The 16,105-nt window shown below is 32.6% G+C and overlaps 1 non-coding gene across 1 annotated transcript; it reads right to left on the bottom strand.

Annotated features, from left to right (window-relative positions):
* Positions 1-15,710: 15,710 nt before the first annotated feature.
* On the bottom strand, positions 15,711-15,817 carry LOC137964345 (small nucleolar RNA R71). The gene has a single exon (XR_011115542.1). It is a non-coding gene; the product is annotated as a small nucleolar RNA R71 (small nucleolar RNA).
* Positions 15,818-16,105: the final 288 nt, after the last annotated feature.

The raw sequence follows: 16,105 nt of genomic DNA, 5'->3' as shown, positions 1-16,105 counted from the left end.
ATTCTCAAGTAAATGTGTGGTTAGATATTTACCAGAGCCAAACAACCCACTATTTTTTCCTATCCTTAAAAATCACAGATACCTTTTGGAATTATCTCTCTCAGCATTTGTGCATTTCCATTTTGGATGTTCAAATTTTTCTTCCGATCCAAACTTGAGTTTTGACTCCCCCTTTTTTCTGGTAAAAAAAAAAGATATAAGGTAAAAAGATCGCAACGAAATGAAAATGTTAGAGCACTTGTTTGAAAATAAAATTGAAAACTATAATAAATGTTTATTTCACACACTAAAAATGAACTCCAAAGTTTTGTTATCCATGTTTGGGAAATTCCACTAGTACAACCCCTAATAATAGCTTGGTGGAATTTTATAGGAAAGAGACTTCTAACTAATCCTATCATGTTTTAAGTGTGGTAGATATGCATGTCAAAAACTTGTTGAGGATGCAAGAGGGCTAATGATCCTAAAATTTCATGGATAGAATAAATTAAATTCTCAAGTTAATGTGCGGTTAGATATTTACCAGGACCAAACAACCCTCTCTTTCTGCCTATCCTTAAAAATCATACATACCTTTTGGAATTATCTCTCTCAGCATTTGTGCATTTCCATTTGGGATGTTCAAATTTTTTTCAGATCCAAACTTGAGTTTTCACTCTCCCATTTTTCTCCTAGAAAAAAAATATATAAGGCAAATAGAACGGAACGAAACTAAAATATTAGAGCCTCTATGTAAAAAAACTTGAAAACTATAATAAATATTTATTACACGCACTAAAAATTAACTCCGAAGTTTTGTTATCCATGTTTGGAAAATTCCACTAGTACAACCCCTAATAATAGCTTGGTGGAATTTTATAGGAAAGAGGCTTTTTACTGAACCTAACATGTTTTAAGTGTGGTGGATATGCATGCCAGAAACACGTTGAGGACCCAAGTGGCCTAATGATCTAAAACTTTCAAGGAGTAGAAAAAATTAAATTCTCAAGTTAACGTGTGGTTGGGTATTTACTAGAGCCAAACAGCCCACTTTTTTTTGCCTATCCTTAAAAATCACAGATACCTTTTGGAATTATCTCTCTCAGCATTTGTGCATTTTTATTTTGGATGTTCAAATTTTTTTTCAGATCCAAACTTGAGTTTTCACCCTCCCATTTTTCTCGTAAACAAAAAAGATATAAAGCAAATAAATCGCAACGAAATAAAAATATTAGAGCCCGTGTATGCAAAAAAAATTGAAAACTATAATAAATGTTTATTTCACACACTAAAAATGAACTCCAAAGTTTTGTTATCCATGATTGGGAAATTTCACTAGTTCAACCCCTAATAATAGCTTGGTGGAATTTTATAGGAAAGAGACTTCTAACTAATCCTAACATGTTTTAAGTGTGGTGGATATACATGCCAAAAATATGTTGATGATGCAGGTGGCCTAATAATCCAAAATTTTCAAAGAGTAGAAAAAATTAAATTCTCAAGTTAACGTGTGTTTGGATATTTACCAGAGCCAAACAACACACTCTTTTTGCCTATCCTTAAAAATCACAGATACCTTTTGGAATTATCTCTCTCATCATTTTTGCATTTCCATTTTGTATGTTCGAATTTTTTTTCATATCCAAACTTGTGTTTTCTCTCTCCCATTTTTCTCATAAACTAAAAAGATATAAGGCAAATAGATCGCACAAAAATGAAAATTTTAGAGCTCGTGTATGCAAAAAAATAAGAAAACTATAATAAATTTTTATTTGACGCATTAAAAATGAATTCAGAAGTTTTGTTATCCATGTTCTGGAAATTCCACTAGTACAACCCCTAATAATAGCTTCGGGGAATTTTATAGGAAAGAGACTTCTAACTAATCCTATCATGTTTTAAGTGTGGTGGATATGCGTGCCAAAAACATGTTGAGGATGCAAGAGGGCTAATGATCCTAAAATTTCAAGGAGTAGAAAAAATTAAATTCTACAGTTAACGTGTGGTTAGATATTTACCAGAGCCAAAACACCCACTCTTTTTGGCTATCCTTAAAAATCACAGATACCTTTTGGAATTATCTCTCTCAGCATTTGTGCATTTCCTTTTTGGATGTTCAATTTTTTTTTCAAATCCAAACTTGAGTTTTCTCTCCTCCATTTTTCACGTAAAAAAAAATGATATAAAGCAAATAGATCGCAACAAAATGAAAATTTTAGAGCTCGTGTATGCAAAAAAATTATAAAACTATAATCAATGTTTATTTCAAGCACCAAAAATGAACTCCAAAGTTTTTTTTATCCATTGGGAAATTCCACTTGTAAAACCCCCTTTAATAGCTTGGAGGAATTTTATTGGAAAGAGACTTCTCACTGATCCTAACATGTTTTAAGAGTGGTGGATATGCATGCCAGAAACATGTTGAGGATGCAAGTGGCCTAACTATCCAAAAATTTGAAGGAGTAGAAAAAATTAAATTATCAAGTAAACATGTGGTTGGATTTTTACGAGAGCCAAACAACCCACTCTTTTTGCTTATCCTTAAAAATCACATATACTTTTTGGAATTATCTCTCTCAGCATTTGTGCATTTCCATTTTGAATGTTCAAATTTTTTTTTAGATCCAAACTTGAGTTTTCACTCTCCCATTTTCTCGTAAACAAAAAAGATATAAGGCAAATAGATCGCAAAAAAATGAAAATTTTAGAGCTCGTGTATGCAAAAAAAATTGAAAACTTTAATCAATGTTTATTTCACGCACTAAAAATGAACTCCAAAGTTTTGGTATCCATGTTTGGGAAATTCCACTTGTACAACCCCTAATAATAGCTTGGTGGAATTTTATAGGAAAAAGACTTCTAACTGAACCTAACATGTTTTAATTGTTGTGGATATGCATGCCAGAAACATGTTGAGGATGCAAGTGGCCTAATGATCCAAAAATTTCAAGTAGAAAAAATTAAATTCTCAAGTTAATTGTGGTTGGATATTTACCAGAGCCAAACAACCCACTCTTTTTGTCTATCCTTAAAAACCACATATACTATTTGGAATTATCTCTCTCAGCATTTGCGCATATCCAATTTCGATGTTCAATTTTTTTTTTCAGATGAAAACTTGAGTTTTCACCCTCCCATTTTTCTCTTAAACAAAAATGATATAAGGCAAAATAGATCGCAAAAAAATAAAAATTTTGGAGCTCGTGTAACCAAAATTATGAAACTATAATCAATGTTTATTTCATGCACTAAAAATGAACTCCAAAGTTTTTTTATCCATGTTTGCAAAATTCCACTACTGCAACCCCTTATAAAAGCTTGGTGGAATTTTATAGGAAAGAGACTTTTAACTGATCCTAACATGTTTTTAAGTGTGGTGGAAATGCATGCTAGAAACATGTTGAGTATGCAAGTGGCCTAATGATCCAAAAATTTCAAGGAGTAGAAATAATTAAATTCTGAGGTTAACGTGTTGTTGGATAAATACTAGAGCCATTCAACCCACTTTTTTTGCCTATCCTTAAAAATCATAGATACTTTTTGCAATTATCTCTCTCAGCATTTGTGCATTTCCATTTTGGATGGTCGATTTTTTTTCGAATCTAAACTTGAGTTTTCGGTCTCCCATTTTTCTCGCAAACAAAAAAGATATAAGGCAAAAAGATCGCAAAAAAATGAAAATTTTAGAGCTCGTGTAACCAAAAAATTATAAAACTATAATCAATGTTTATTTCATGCACTAAAAATGAACTCCAAAGTTTTTTTATCCATATTTGGGAAATTCCACAAGTACAACCCCTATTAATAGCTTCGTGGAATTTTATAGGAAAGACACTTCTGACTGATCCAAACATGTTTTAAGTGTGGTGGATATGCATGCCAAAAACATGTTGAGGATGCAAGTGGCCTAATGATCCAAATATTTCAAGGAGTAGAAAAAAATAAATTCTCAAGTTAACGTGTGGTTGGATATTTACCAGAGCCAAACAACCCACTCTCTTTGCCTATCCTTAAAAATCACAAATACTTTTTGGAATTATCTCTCTCAGCATTCGTGCATTTCCATTTTGGATGTTTAAATTTTTTTTCAGGTCTATACTTGAGTTTTCACTCTCGCATTTTTCTCATAAACAAAAAAGATATAAGGCAAATAGATCGCAACAAAATGAAAATTTTAGAGATTGTGTATGCAAAAAAATTTGAAAACTATAATAAATGTTTATCTCACGCACTAAAAATTAACTCCAAAGTTTTGTTATCCATGTTTGGGAAATTTCACTAGTACAACCCATAATAATAGCCTCGTGGAATTTTATAGGAAAGAGACTTCTAACTGATCCTAACATGTTTTAAGTGTGGTGGATATGCATGCCAACAATATGTTGAGGATGCATGTGGCCTATTGGTCCAAAAATTTCACGACGTAGAAAAAATTAAATTCTCAAGTTAACGTGTGGTTGGATATTTACAAGAGCCAAACAACCCACTTTATTTTCCTATCCTTAAAAATCACAGATACTTTTTGGAATTATCTCTCTTAGCACTTATACATTTCCATTTTGGATGTTCAAATTTTTTTTTTAGATCCAAACTTTAGTTTTCACTCTCCCATTTTTCTCGCAAAAAAAATATTTAAGGCAAATAAATAACAACAAAATGAAAATTTTAGAGCTCATGTATGAAAAAAAATTTGAAAACTATAATAAATGTTTATTTCATGCACTAAAAATGAACTCCAAAGTTCTGTTATCCATGTTTGAGAAATTCCACTAGTACAACCCCTAATAATAGCCTCGTGAAATTTTATAGAAAATAGACTTCTAACTGATCCTTACATGTTTTAAGTGTGATGGATATGCATGCAAAAAACATTTTGAGGATGCAAGTGGCGTAATGATCCAAAAATTTCAAGGAGTAGGAAAAATTAAATTCTCAAGTTAACGTGTGGTTATATATTTACCAGAGCCAAACAACACACTTTTTTTGCCTTTCCTTAAAAATCACAGATACATTTTGGAATTATATCTCTCAGCATTGGTGCGTTTCCATTTGGGATGTTCAATTTTCTTTTATGATCCAAACTTGAGTTTTCACTCATGCATTTTTCTCGTTAACAAAAAAGATATAAGGAAAATAGTTCGCAACAAAATGAAAATTTTAGAGCTCATTGAATGCAAAAAAATTTAAAAACAATATTTTAAAAACAATAACAAATGTTTATTTCTCGCACTAAAAATGAACTCCAAAGTTTTGTAATCCATGTTTGGGAAATTCCACTAGTACAACCCCTAATAATAGCTGGGTGGAATTTTATAGGAAAGAGACTTCTAACTGATCCTAATATGTTTTAAGTGTGTTGGATATCCATGCCAGAAACATGTAGAGGATGCAGGTGGCCTAATGATCAAAAATTTTCAAGAAGTAGAAAAAATTAAATTCTCAAGTTAACCTGTGGTTGGATATTTACCAGAGCCAAACAACCCACTCTTTTTGCCTATCCTTAAAATCACAGATACCTTTTGGAATTATCTCTCTCAGCATTTGTGCATTTCCATTTTGGTTGTTCAAATTTTTTTTTAGATCCAAACTTGAGTTTTCACTCTCCCATTTTTCTCGTAAACAAAAAATATATAAGGCAAATAGATCGCAACAAAATGAAAATTTTAAAGCTCGTGTATGCCAAAATAATTTGAAAACTATAATAAATGTTTATTTCACGCATTAAAAATGAACTCCAAAGTTTTGTTATCCATGTTTGGGAAATTCCACTAGTACAACCCCTACTAATAGCTTGGTTGAATTTTATAGGAAAGAGACTTCTAAATGATCCTAACATGTTTTAAGTGTGGTGGATATACATGCCAGAAACATGTTGAGGATGCAAGTGGCCTAATGATCCAAAAAATTCAAGTAGTAGAAAAATTAAATTTTCATGTTAATGTGTGGTTGGACAGAGCCAAACAAGCCACTTTTTTCCTATCCTTAAAAATCAAATATACTTTTAGGAATTATCTCTCTCAGCATTTGGGCATTTCTATTTTGGATGTTCAAATTTTTTTTCAGATCCAAACTTGAGTTTTCACTCTCCCATTTTTCTCGTAAACAAAAAAGATAAAAGGCAAATAGATCGCAACAAAATGAAAATTTTCGAGCTCATGTATGCAAAGAAATTTGAAAACTATAATGAATGTTTATTCCACCCACTAAAAATGAACTCGAAAGTTTTGTTATCCTTGTTAGGGAAATATCACTAGTACAACCCCTACTAATAGCTTGGTTGAATTTTATAGGAAAGAGAATTCTAAATGATCCTAACAAGTTTTAAGTGTGGTGGATATGCATGCTAGAAACATGTTGAGGATGCAAGTGGCCTAATGATCCAAAAAATTCAAGTAGTAGAAAAATTAAATTCTCAAGTTAATGTGTGGTTGGATATTTATCAGAGCCAAACAACACACTTTTTTTTCCAATCCTTAAAAATCACAGATACTTTTTTGAATTACCTCTCTCAGCATTTTTGCATTTCCATTTTGGATGTTCAATTTTTTTTTCAGATCCAAACTTGAGTTTTCACTATCCCATTTTTCTCATAAACAAAAAAAGATGTAATAAGGCCAATTGATCGCAAAAAAAATTTAAAAATATAATAAATGTTTATTTCACGTACTAAAAATGAACTCCAAAGTCTTGTTATCCATAATTGGGTAATTCCACTAGTACAACCCCTAATAATAGCTTGGAGGATATTTATAGGAAAGAGACTTGTAATTGATCCTGACATGTTTTAAGTGTGGTGGATATGCATGCCAGAAACATGTTGAGGAGGCAAGTGGCCTACGATCCAAAAATTTCAAGGAGTTGAAAAAATTAAATTCTCAAGTTAATGTGTGGTTGGATATTTACGAGAGTCAAACAACCCACTTTTTGCCTATCCTTAAAAATCACTGATAGTTCTTGGAATTATGTCTCTCAGCATTTGGGCATTTCCATTTTGGACATTCAAATTTTTTTTTAGATCCAAACTTGAGTTTTCACTCTCCCATTTTTCTAGTAAAAAAAAAAGATCTAAGGCAAATTGATCGCAACAAAAACTAAAATTTTCGAGCTCATGTATGCAAAGAAATTTCAAAACTACACTAAAAATGAACTCGAAAGTTTTGTTATCCATGTTTGGGAAATATCATTAGTTAAACCCCTACTAATAGCTTGGTTGAATTTTATAAGAAAGAGTTTTCGAACTGATCCTAACATGTTTTAAGTGTGGTGGATATGCATGCCAGAAACATGTTGAGGATGCAAGTGGCCTAATGATCCAAAAAAATCAAGTAGTAGAAAAATTAAATTCTCAAGTTAATGTGTGGTTGGATATTTATCAGAGCCAAACAACACACTTTTTTTTCCAATCCTTAAAAATCACAGATACTTTTTTGAATTACCTCTCTCAGCATTTTTGCATTTCCATTTTGGATGTTCAATTTTTTTTTCAGATCCAAACTTGAGTTTTCACTATCCCATTTTTCTCATAAACAAAAAAAGATGTAATAAGGCCAATTGATCGCAAAAAAAAATTAAAAATATAATAAATGTTTATTTCACGTACTAAAAATGAACTCCAAAGTTTTGTTATCCATAATTGGGTAGTGGATATGCATGCAAGTGACCCATTGATCATAAAAATTCGAGTAGAAAAAATTAAATTCTCCAGTTAATGTGTGGTTGGATATTCACCAGAGAGCCAAACAACCCACTTTTTGCCTATTCTTAAATATCACAGACACTTTTTGGAATTATCTCTTTCAACATTTGTGCATTTCCATTTTGGATTTCAAAATTTTTTTTCAGATCCAAACTTTAGTTTTCAATCTCTCCCATTTTTCTAGTAAACAAAAAAGATTTAAGGCAAATAGATCGCAACAAAATGAAAATTTCAGAGTTTATGTATGCAAAAAAATTTGAAAACTATAACAAATGTAAGTAAAGAAAATTATTTAATGCACTAAAAATGAACTCCAAAGTTTTGTTATCCACGTTTGGGAAATTCCACTAGTACAACCCCCAAATAGCTTGGTGGAATTTTATAGGAAAGAGACTTCTAACTGATCCTAACATGTTTTAAATGTGGTGGATATCCATGTCAGAAACATGTTGAGGATGCAAGTGACCTAATGATCCAAAAATTTCATGGAGTATAAAAAATTAAATTCTCAAGTTAACGAGTGGTCGGCTATTTACCAGAGCTAAACAACCCACTTTTTGCCTATCCTTAAAAATAACAGATACTTTTTGGACTTATCTCTCTCAGCATTTGTGCAATTCCATTTTGGATGTTCAATTTTTTTTTTCAGATCCAAACTTGAGTTTTCACTCTCCCATTTTTCTCGTAAAAAAAAATAAGGCAAATAAATCACAACAAAATGAAAATTTCATAGTTTAAGGATGCAAAAAAATTTGAAAAAAATAATAAATGTACGTGAAGAAAATTATTTCACGCACTAAAAATGAACTCCAAAGTTTTGTTATCCATGTTTTGAAAATTCCACTAGTACAACCCCTAATAGCTTGGTGGAATTTTACAGGAAAGAGACATCTAACTGATCCTAGCATGTTTTAAATGTGGTGGATATGCATGCCAGAAATTGGTTCAGGATGTAAGTGACCTAATGATCCAAAAATTTCAAGGAGTAGAAAAAATTAAATTCCCAAGTTAACATGTGGCTGGATATTTACCAGAGCCAAACAACCCACTTTTTGTCTATCCATAAAAATCACAGATACTTTTTGGAATAATCTCTCTCAGCATTTGTGCATTTTCATTTTGGATGTTACAAATTTTTTTTCATATCCAAACTTGAGTTTTCTCTCTCCCTATTTTTCTCGTAAACAAAAAAAATATATGGCAAATAGATCGCAACAAAATGAAAATTTTAGATTTTATGTATGCAAAAAAATTTGAAAACTATAATAAATGTAACTGAAGAAAATTATTTCACGCACTAAAAATGAACTCCAAAGATTTGTTATCTATGTTTGGAAAATTCCACTAGTACAACCACTAATAGCTTGGTGGAATTTTACAGGAAAGAGACTTCTAACTGATCCTAACATGTTTTAAATGTGGTTGATATGCATGTCAAAAACATGTTGAGGATGCAAGTGACCTAATGATCCAAAAATTTCAAACAGTAGAAAAAATTTAATTCTCAAGTTAACATGTGGTCGGATATTTACCAGAGCCAAACAACCCACTTTTTTCCTATCCTTAAAAATCACAGATACTTTTTGGTATTATCTCTCTCAGCATTTGTGCATTTCCATTTTGGATGTTCATTTTTTTTTCAGATCCACACTTGAATTTTCACTCTCTCCCATTTTTCTCGTAAACAAAAAAGATATAAGGCAAATAGATAGAAACAAAATAAAAAATTTAGAGTTAATGTATGCAAAAAAATTTGAAAACTACAATAAATATTAGTGAAGAAAATTATTTCACGCACTAAAAATGAACTCCAAAGTTTTGTTATCCTAATTTGGGAAATTCCACTAGTATAACCCCTAATAGCTTGGTGGAATTTTTTAGGAAAGATACTTCTAACTGATCCTAGCACATTTTAAATGTGGTTGATATGCAAGCCAAAAACATGTTTAGGATGCAAGTGACCTAATGATCCAAAAATTTCAAGGAAAATAAAAAATTAAATTCTCAAATTAACGTGTGGTGGGATATTTACCTGAGTCAAACAACCCACTTTTTCCCTATCTATAAAATTCATAGATCCTTTTGCAATTTTCTCTCTCAGAGTTTGTACATTTCCATTTTGGATTTTAAAATTTTTTTCGGATCCAAACTTCAGTTTTCGTTCTCCCATTTTTCTCGTAAACAAAAAAGATATAAGGCAAATAAATCGCATCAAAATGATAATTTTAGAGTTTATGCATGCAAAAAAGTTTGAAAACTAAAATAAATGTTAGTGAAGAAAATTATATCACGCACTAAAAATGAACTCCAAAGTTTTGTTAGCAATGTTTGGGAAATTCCTCTAGTACAATCCCTAATAGCTTGGTGGAATTTTATAGGAAAGAGGCTTCTAATTGATCCTAACATGTTTTAAATGTGGTGGATATGCATGCCAGAAACATGTTGAGGATGCAAGTGACCTAATGATCCAAAAATTTCAAGGACTAGAAAAAATTAAATTCTCAAGTTAACATGTGGTTGGAGATTTACCAGAGCCAAACAACCCACTTTTTACCTATCCTTAAAAATCACATATACTTTTTGGAATTATCTCACTTAGCATTTTTGCATTTCCATTTTGGATGTTCAAATTTTTTTTTTCAGATCCAAACTTGAGGTTTCACTCTGCCATTTTTCTCGTAAACAAATAAGATATAAGGCAAACAAATCGCAACAAAATGAAAATTTCAGAGTTTATGTATGCAAAAAAAATTGAAAACTATAATAAATATAAGTGAAAAATATCATTTCTTGCACTAAAAATGAACTCCAAAGTTTTGTTATCCGTGTTTGGAAAATTCCACTAGTACATCGCCTAATAGCTTGGTGGAATTTTACAGGAAAGAGACTTCTAACTAATCCTAATATGTTTTAAATGTGGTGGATATGCATGCTAGAAACATGTTGTGCATGCAACTGACCTAATGATCCAAAAATTGCAAGGAGTAGAAAAAAGTAAATTCTCAAGTTAACGTGTGGTTGGATAGTTACCAGAGCCAAACAACCACTTTTTTTCTATCCTAAAAAATCTCAAATACTTTTTGGAATTATCTCTCTCAGAATTCTTGCATTTCCATTTTGGATGTTCAAATTATTTTTTTTAGATCATAACTTGAGTTTTCACTCTCCCATTTTTCTCATAAACAAAAAAGATATTAGACAAATAGATCGCAACAAAATGAAAATTGTAGAGTTTATGTATGCAAAAAAATTTGAAAACTATAATATATGTAAGTGAAGAATATTATTTCACACACTAAAAATGAACTCCAAAAATTTGTTATCCTTGTTTGGGAAATTCCACTAGAACAACCCCTAATAGCTTTGTGGAATTTTATAGGAAAGTGACTTCTAACTGATCCTAACATGTTTTAAATGTGTTGGATATTCATGCCAGAAACATGCTGAGGATGCAAGTAACCTAATGATCCAAAAATTTCAAGGAGTAGAATAAATTTACTTCTCAATTTAACGTGTGGTTGGATATTTACATGAGCCAAACAACCCACTTTTTCCCTATCCTAAAAAATCACAGATACTTTTTGGAATTATCTCTCTCAGCATTTGTGCATTTCCTTTTTGGATGTTCAATTTTTTTTTTCAGATCCAAACTTGAGTTTTCACTCTCTCCCATTTTTATCGCAAACAAAAAAGATATAAGGCAAATAGATTGCAAAAAAATGAAAATTTTTGAGTTTATGTATGCAAAAAAAATTTTAAACTATAATAAATGTAAGTGATGAAAATTATTTCACGCACTAAAAATGAACTACAAAGTTTTGTTATCCATGTATGCGAAATTCCACTAGTACAACCCCTAATAGCTTGGTGGAATTTTATAGGAAATAGATTTCTAACTGATCCTAACAAGTTTTAAATGTGGTGGATATTTATGCCAGAAACATGTTGAGGATGCAAGTGACCTAATGATCCCAAAATTTTAAGGAGTAAAAAAAATTAAATTCTCAAGTTAACGTGTGGTTGGATATTTACTAGAGCCAAACAACCACTTTTTGTCTATCCTTAAAAATCACAGATACTTTTTGGAATTATCTCTCTCATCAATTTTGCATTTCCATTTTGGATGTTCAAATTTTTTTTCAAATCAGAACTTGAGTTTTCACTCTTCCATTTTTCACGTAAACAAAAAAGATATAAGGCAAATAGATCACATCAAAATGAAAATTTTAGAGTTTATGCGTGCAAAAAAATTTGAAAACTATAATAAATGTAAGTGAAGAAAATTATTTCACGCACTAAAAATGAACTCCAAAGTTTTCTTATCCATGTTTGAGAAATTTCACTAGTACAACCCCCTAATAGCTTGGTGAAATTTTATTGGAAAGAGACTTCTAACTGATCCTAACATGTTTTAAATTTGGTGGACATGCATGCAAGAAACATGTTGAGGATGCAAGTGAATTAATGATCCAAAATTTCAAGGAGTAGAAAAAATTAAATTCTCAAGTTAACGTGTGGTAGGATATTTACCAGAGAGCTAAACAACCCACTTTTTGCCTATCCTGAAAAATCATAGATAGTTTTATGAATTATCTCTCTCAACATTTGTGCATTTCCATTTTGGATGTTCAAATTTATTTTTCATATCTAAACTTGAGTTTTCACACTTTCCCATTTTTCTCGTAAACAAAAAAGATATAAGGCAAATAGATCGCAAAAAAATGAAAATTTCAGAGATTATGTATGCAAAAAAATTGGAAAACTATAATAAATGTCAGTGAAGAAAATTATTTCACGCACTAAAAATGAACTCCATAGTTTTTAATCCATGTTTGGGAAATTCCACTAGTACGACCCCTAATAGCTTGGTGGAATTTTATAAGAAAGAGACTGATCCTAACATGTTTTAAATGTGGTGGATATGCATGCCAGAAACATGTTGAGGATGCAAGTGACCTAATGATCCAAAAATTTCAAGCAGTAGAAAAAATTAAATTCTCAAGTTAACGTGTGGTTGGATATTTACCAGATCAAAACAACCCACTTTTTACCTATCCTTAAAAATCACATATACATTTTGGAATTATATCTCTCAGCATTTGTGCGTTTCTATTTTGGATGTTCAAAGTTTTTTTCAGATCAGAACTTGTGTTTTCATTCTCCCTTTTTTCTCGTAGACATAAAAGATATAAGGCAAATAGATTGCAACAAAATGAAAATTTCAGAGTTTATGTATGCAAACAAATTTGAAAAGTATAAAAAATGTAAGTGAAGAAAATTATTTCACTACTAAAAATGAAATCCAAAGTTTTGTTATCCATGTTTGGGAAATTCCACTAGTACAACCCCTAATAGCTTGGTGGAATTTTAGAGTAAAGAGACTTCTAACTGATCCTAACATGTTTTAAATGTGGTGGATATGCATGCCAGAAACATGTTGAGGATGCAAGTGACCTAATGATCCAAAAATTCTCAAGTTAACGTGTGGTTGGATATTTACGAGAGAGCCATGCAACCCACTTTTTACCTATCCTTAAAAATCACAGATACTTTTTGGAATTATCTCTCTCATCATTTGTGCATTTCATTTTCGATGTTCAAATTTTTTTTTTAGATCCAAACTTGAATTTTCACTCTCTCCCATTTTTCTCGTAAACAAAAAAGATATAAGGCAAATAGATCGCAAAAAAAATGAAAATTTCTGATTTTATGTATGCAAAAATTTTGAAAACTATAATAAATGTAAGTGAAGAAAATTATTTCATGCACTAAAAATGAACACCAAAGTTTTGTTATCCATGTTTGGGAAATTCCTCTAGTACAACAGATGCCAGATTCTGACATGAGAACTTGGTTAATTATAATAGAATAGCCCTTATAATTGTGTTGTAGTTGGTTATTTATCGGTTTTCAAATGAAACATGCATTTATTGAATTTGGCATTAATCACTGTCTATATTGCATATTTTTCTCTCCTAAATTATATTTCACTGCTTTTAGGGTTTATTTCTTCCTAAAATGATTTTTATGGATTCAATTATGGAATTTCAGGAGAATTTTCGTGGAGAAGGAGATTTTTACCAAAATGCCATTAGTGAAAGGGAGGTGATTTTTTTAGGGCAAATCGTATTGAAAAGCCAGGTACCGTCGACCGAAATAGGGGAGGCCGTCGACCGAAAGCAGGGAGACCCGAGAGGATTTCCAGTCGTCGTTCGCCGCACCACCGTCATCCACCGCCGTCCGACAACCGAGAACAGACCCGAGGAGAGCTCAACAGAGTCTCCGTCTCGATGAGTTTGACAGTGCCAGTTTCTGCTCGCTAGGCCAAGAGGTGACCCAATAGGGCTCCTCCGGTGCTGATTCTACATTTCGACCATCCTCCGGCGTCAATTACCCTGTTTCGACCATTTTCGGAGCCATTTTGACTCCGACAGAGACTCGAGAGAGCTGGTCAGAGGACTTCGGCTCCATTCCATCGTCCACCGCACCACCTCCATCCGTGGGTTTCTATCCTTCGTCACCGGCGTTGTTTCTACCTCCGGCCACTCTCACTTGCAACCCGAAGCCATCAATTTCTAGAAATTGCAGCCGTGAGAACGAGCCTTTGCTGCCCGAGCTAGAGGAAGGAGAAAGAGAGTAATCCGTCATTTTGTAATTTAATTTTTCTATAGTTTGAACTTAGGTTTAAAATTTTATTAAATTTGATTTGAAAATTATTGTTTATCGAATATTTGTTTTCCAGATATTTGATTAAATTAGCTAGTTAGGGTAAGATTGTAATTTAGGTTGGATTTTAGTATTTTAATCCGATTTCTGTCTTTCACTCTCTGCGCCCGAGAGGGGCTAGATGCAAGGATTGAGAAATCGGACTCATGATTACGTGGCGCTCAAGAGAGGCACGAATCACAATAAAATCCAGAGTTGATAATTTTAGCATCATCACAATAGGAAATTGATTCTCTGCATTCTATTGTAATCCAATCTTTGTCATTAACTCTAGGCGCCCGAGAGGGGCTAGACGTAAGGATTGAGAATTCGGATTCGTGATTACGTGGCACTCGAGAGAGGCACTAATCATGATAAAATCTAGAGTTGACGTTTCCTGTTGTGCAAGTAGTTAATTAGATTATTGCTTGATAATTTAGGATATAATTAGTGTTTAGTTCAGATTAATTCATCATATTTGGTTAGGTTAGTTGACTGAAAGATATACAAAATTCAGTCCTCCCTGTGGATATGACCCTCGCTTCGCGCTAGATTACGTGAACGATTCATACGCTTGCGATGTATAAAAGCCGATGTAATTAAATTTCACATCAATTTTTTGGCGCCGTTGCCGGTGCGGCACATATTAAGTGTATTTCTTTGTTCTCCATGGTCTTAGGTTAGATTTTTTTTTTTTTTGCTTTAATAATTTTATCTTGGTGATTTTGTATGGAGTTTTTGTTATTTCTTCTAGTTATTTTGTATTTTCAGTAGTTAGTTTGTTAGCATAATTTTGATAATTAGTTTTGTTTCTTTTTGTGTTTTTATGAACGGGCGCCGCTCCCTAGGTGAACCATTAGCTCCCTTTGTTGAAGAAGTATAACATATTTGTAGGAAAACACCAGAAGTCAAGTTAGGAGCTACCATGGCCAATCAGGGTGAACCATTACAGTTACCTGCAGCCGGTGACTGTAGAGCCCTGAGGGATTATTCTATCCCATCCCACTTCACATCACCTTCTTGCATTATTCTGCCACCCACTACTGCCGCCAATTACGAGTTGAAACCTGGTGTGATCCAACTCCTCCCTACATTCTATGGGTAGGAGAAGGAGGACCCTTATTACCACATCAAGGAATTCTTAGATATTTGTGCAACTTTCAAATTCCAGAATTTCTCAGATGACTCTATCCGGTTAAGAGACTTTCAATTTTCACTTAAGGATAAGGTCAAGTCTTGGCTTAATTCCTTGGAGGTGGGCAGCATTACTTCATGGGACACATTAGTCACAAAATTTTTATTCAAGTACTTTCCCATTCAGAGAACTACAGCCCTCAGGAGAGAAATCTCCAACTTTATGCAGCAGGAGGGTGAACACTTTTATGAGGCTTGGGAGAAATGGAAGGATTTGATCCATAGGTGTCCGCATCTTGGGTTTGAGAAATAGCATTTAGTGCAATACTTTTATCAAGGTCTTACACCCCAAGTTAGATCCATGGTCGATGCAACAAGTGGTGGGAGTTTGATGGGTAAGAGTGCTAGTGAGGCGTGGGACTTCTTTGAAACATTGAGTGATCAATCTTAGCAATGGGGTTCGTCATTTAATGTTGATAGGAGATCCCACGAAGCCAAAAGAGGGGGTCTCTACGAGGTTAGTGAAACACCCATGCTCATGGCCAAGATTGAGGGGTTGACTAGAAAATTTGATGCCCTTATGGTGTCCAA

This window comes from Aristolochia californica, unplaced genomic scaffold (assembly GCF_029961685.1).
Source record: "Aristolochia californica isolate CCGP_79_NKW_82.1479 unplaced genomic scaffold, dmAriCali1.0.hap1 SCAF_4, whole genome shotgun sequence".
NCBI lineage: Eukaryota > Viridiplantae > Streptophyta > Magnoliopsida > Piperales > Aristolochiaceae > Aristolochia > Aristolochia californica.
Note: the sequence above shows the minus strand (reverse complement) of the source record. Positions and strands in the feature narration are given on the sequence as shown.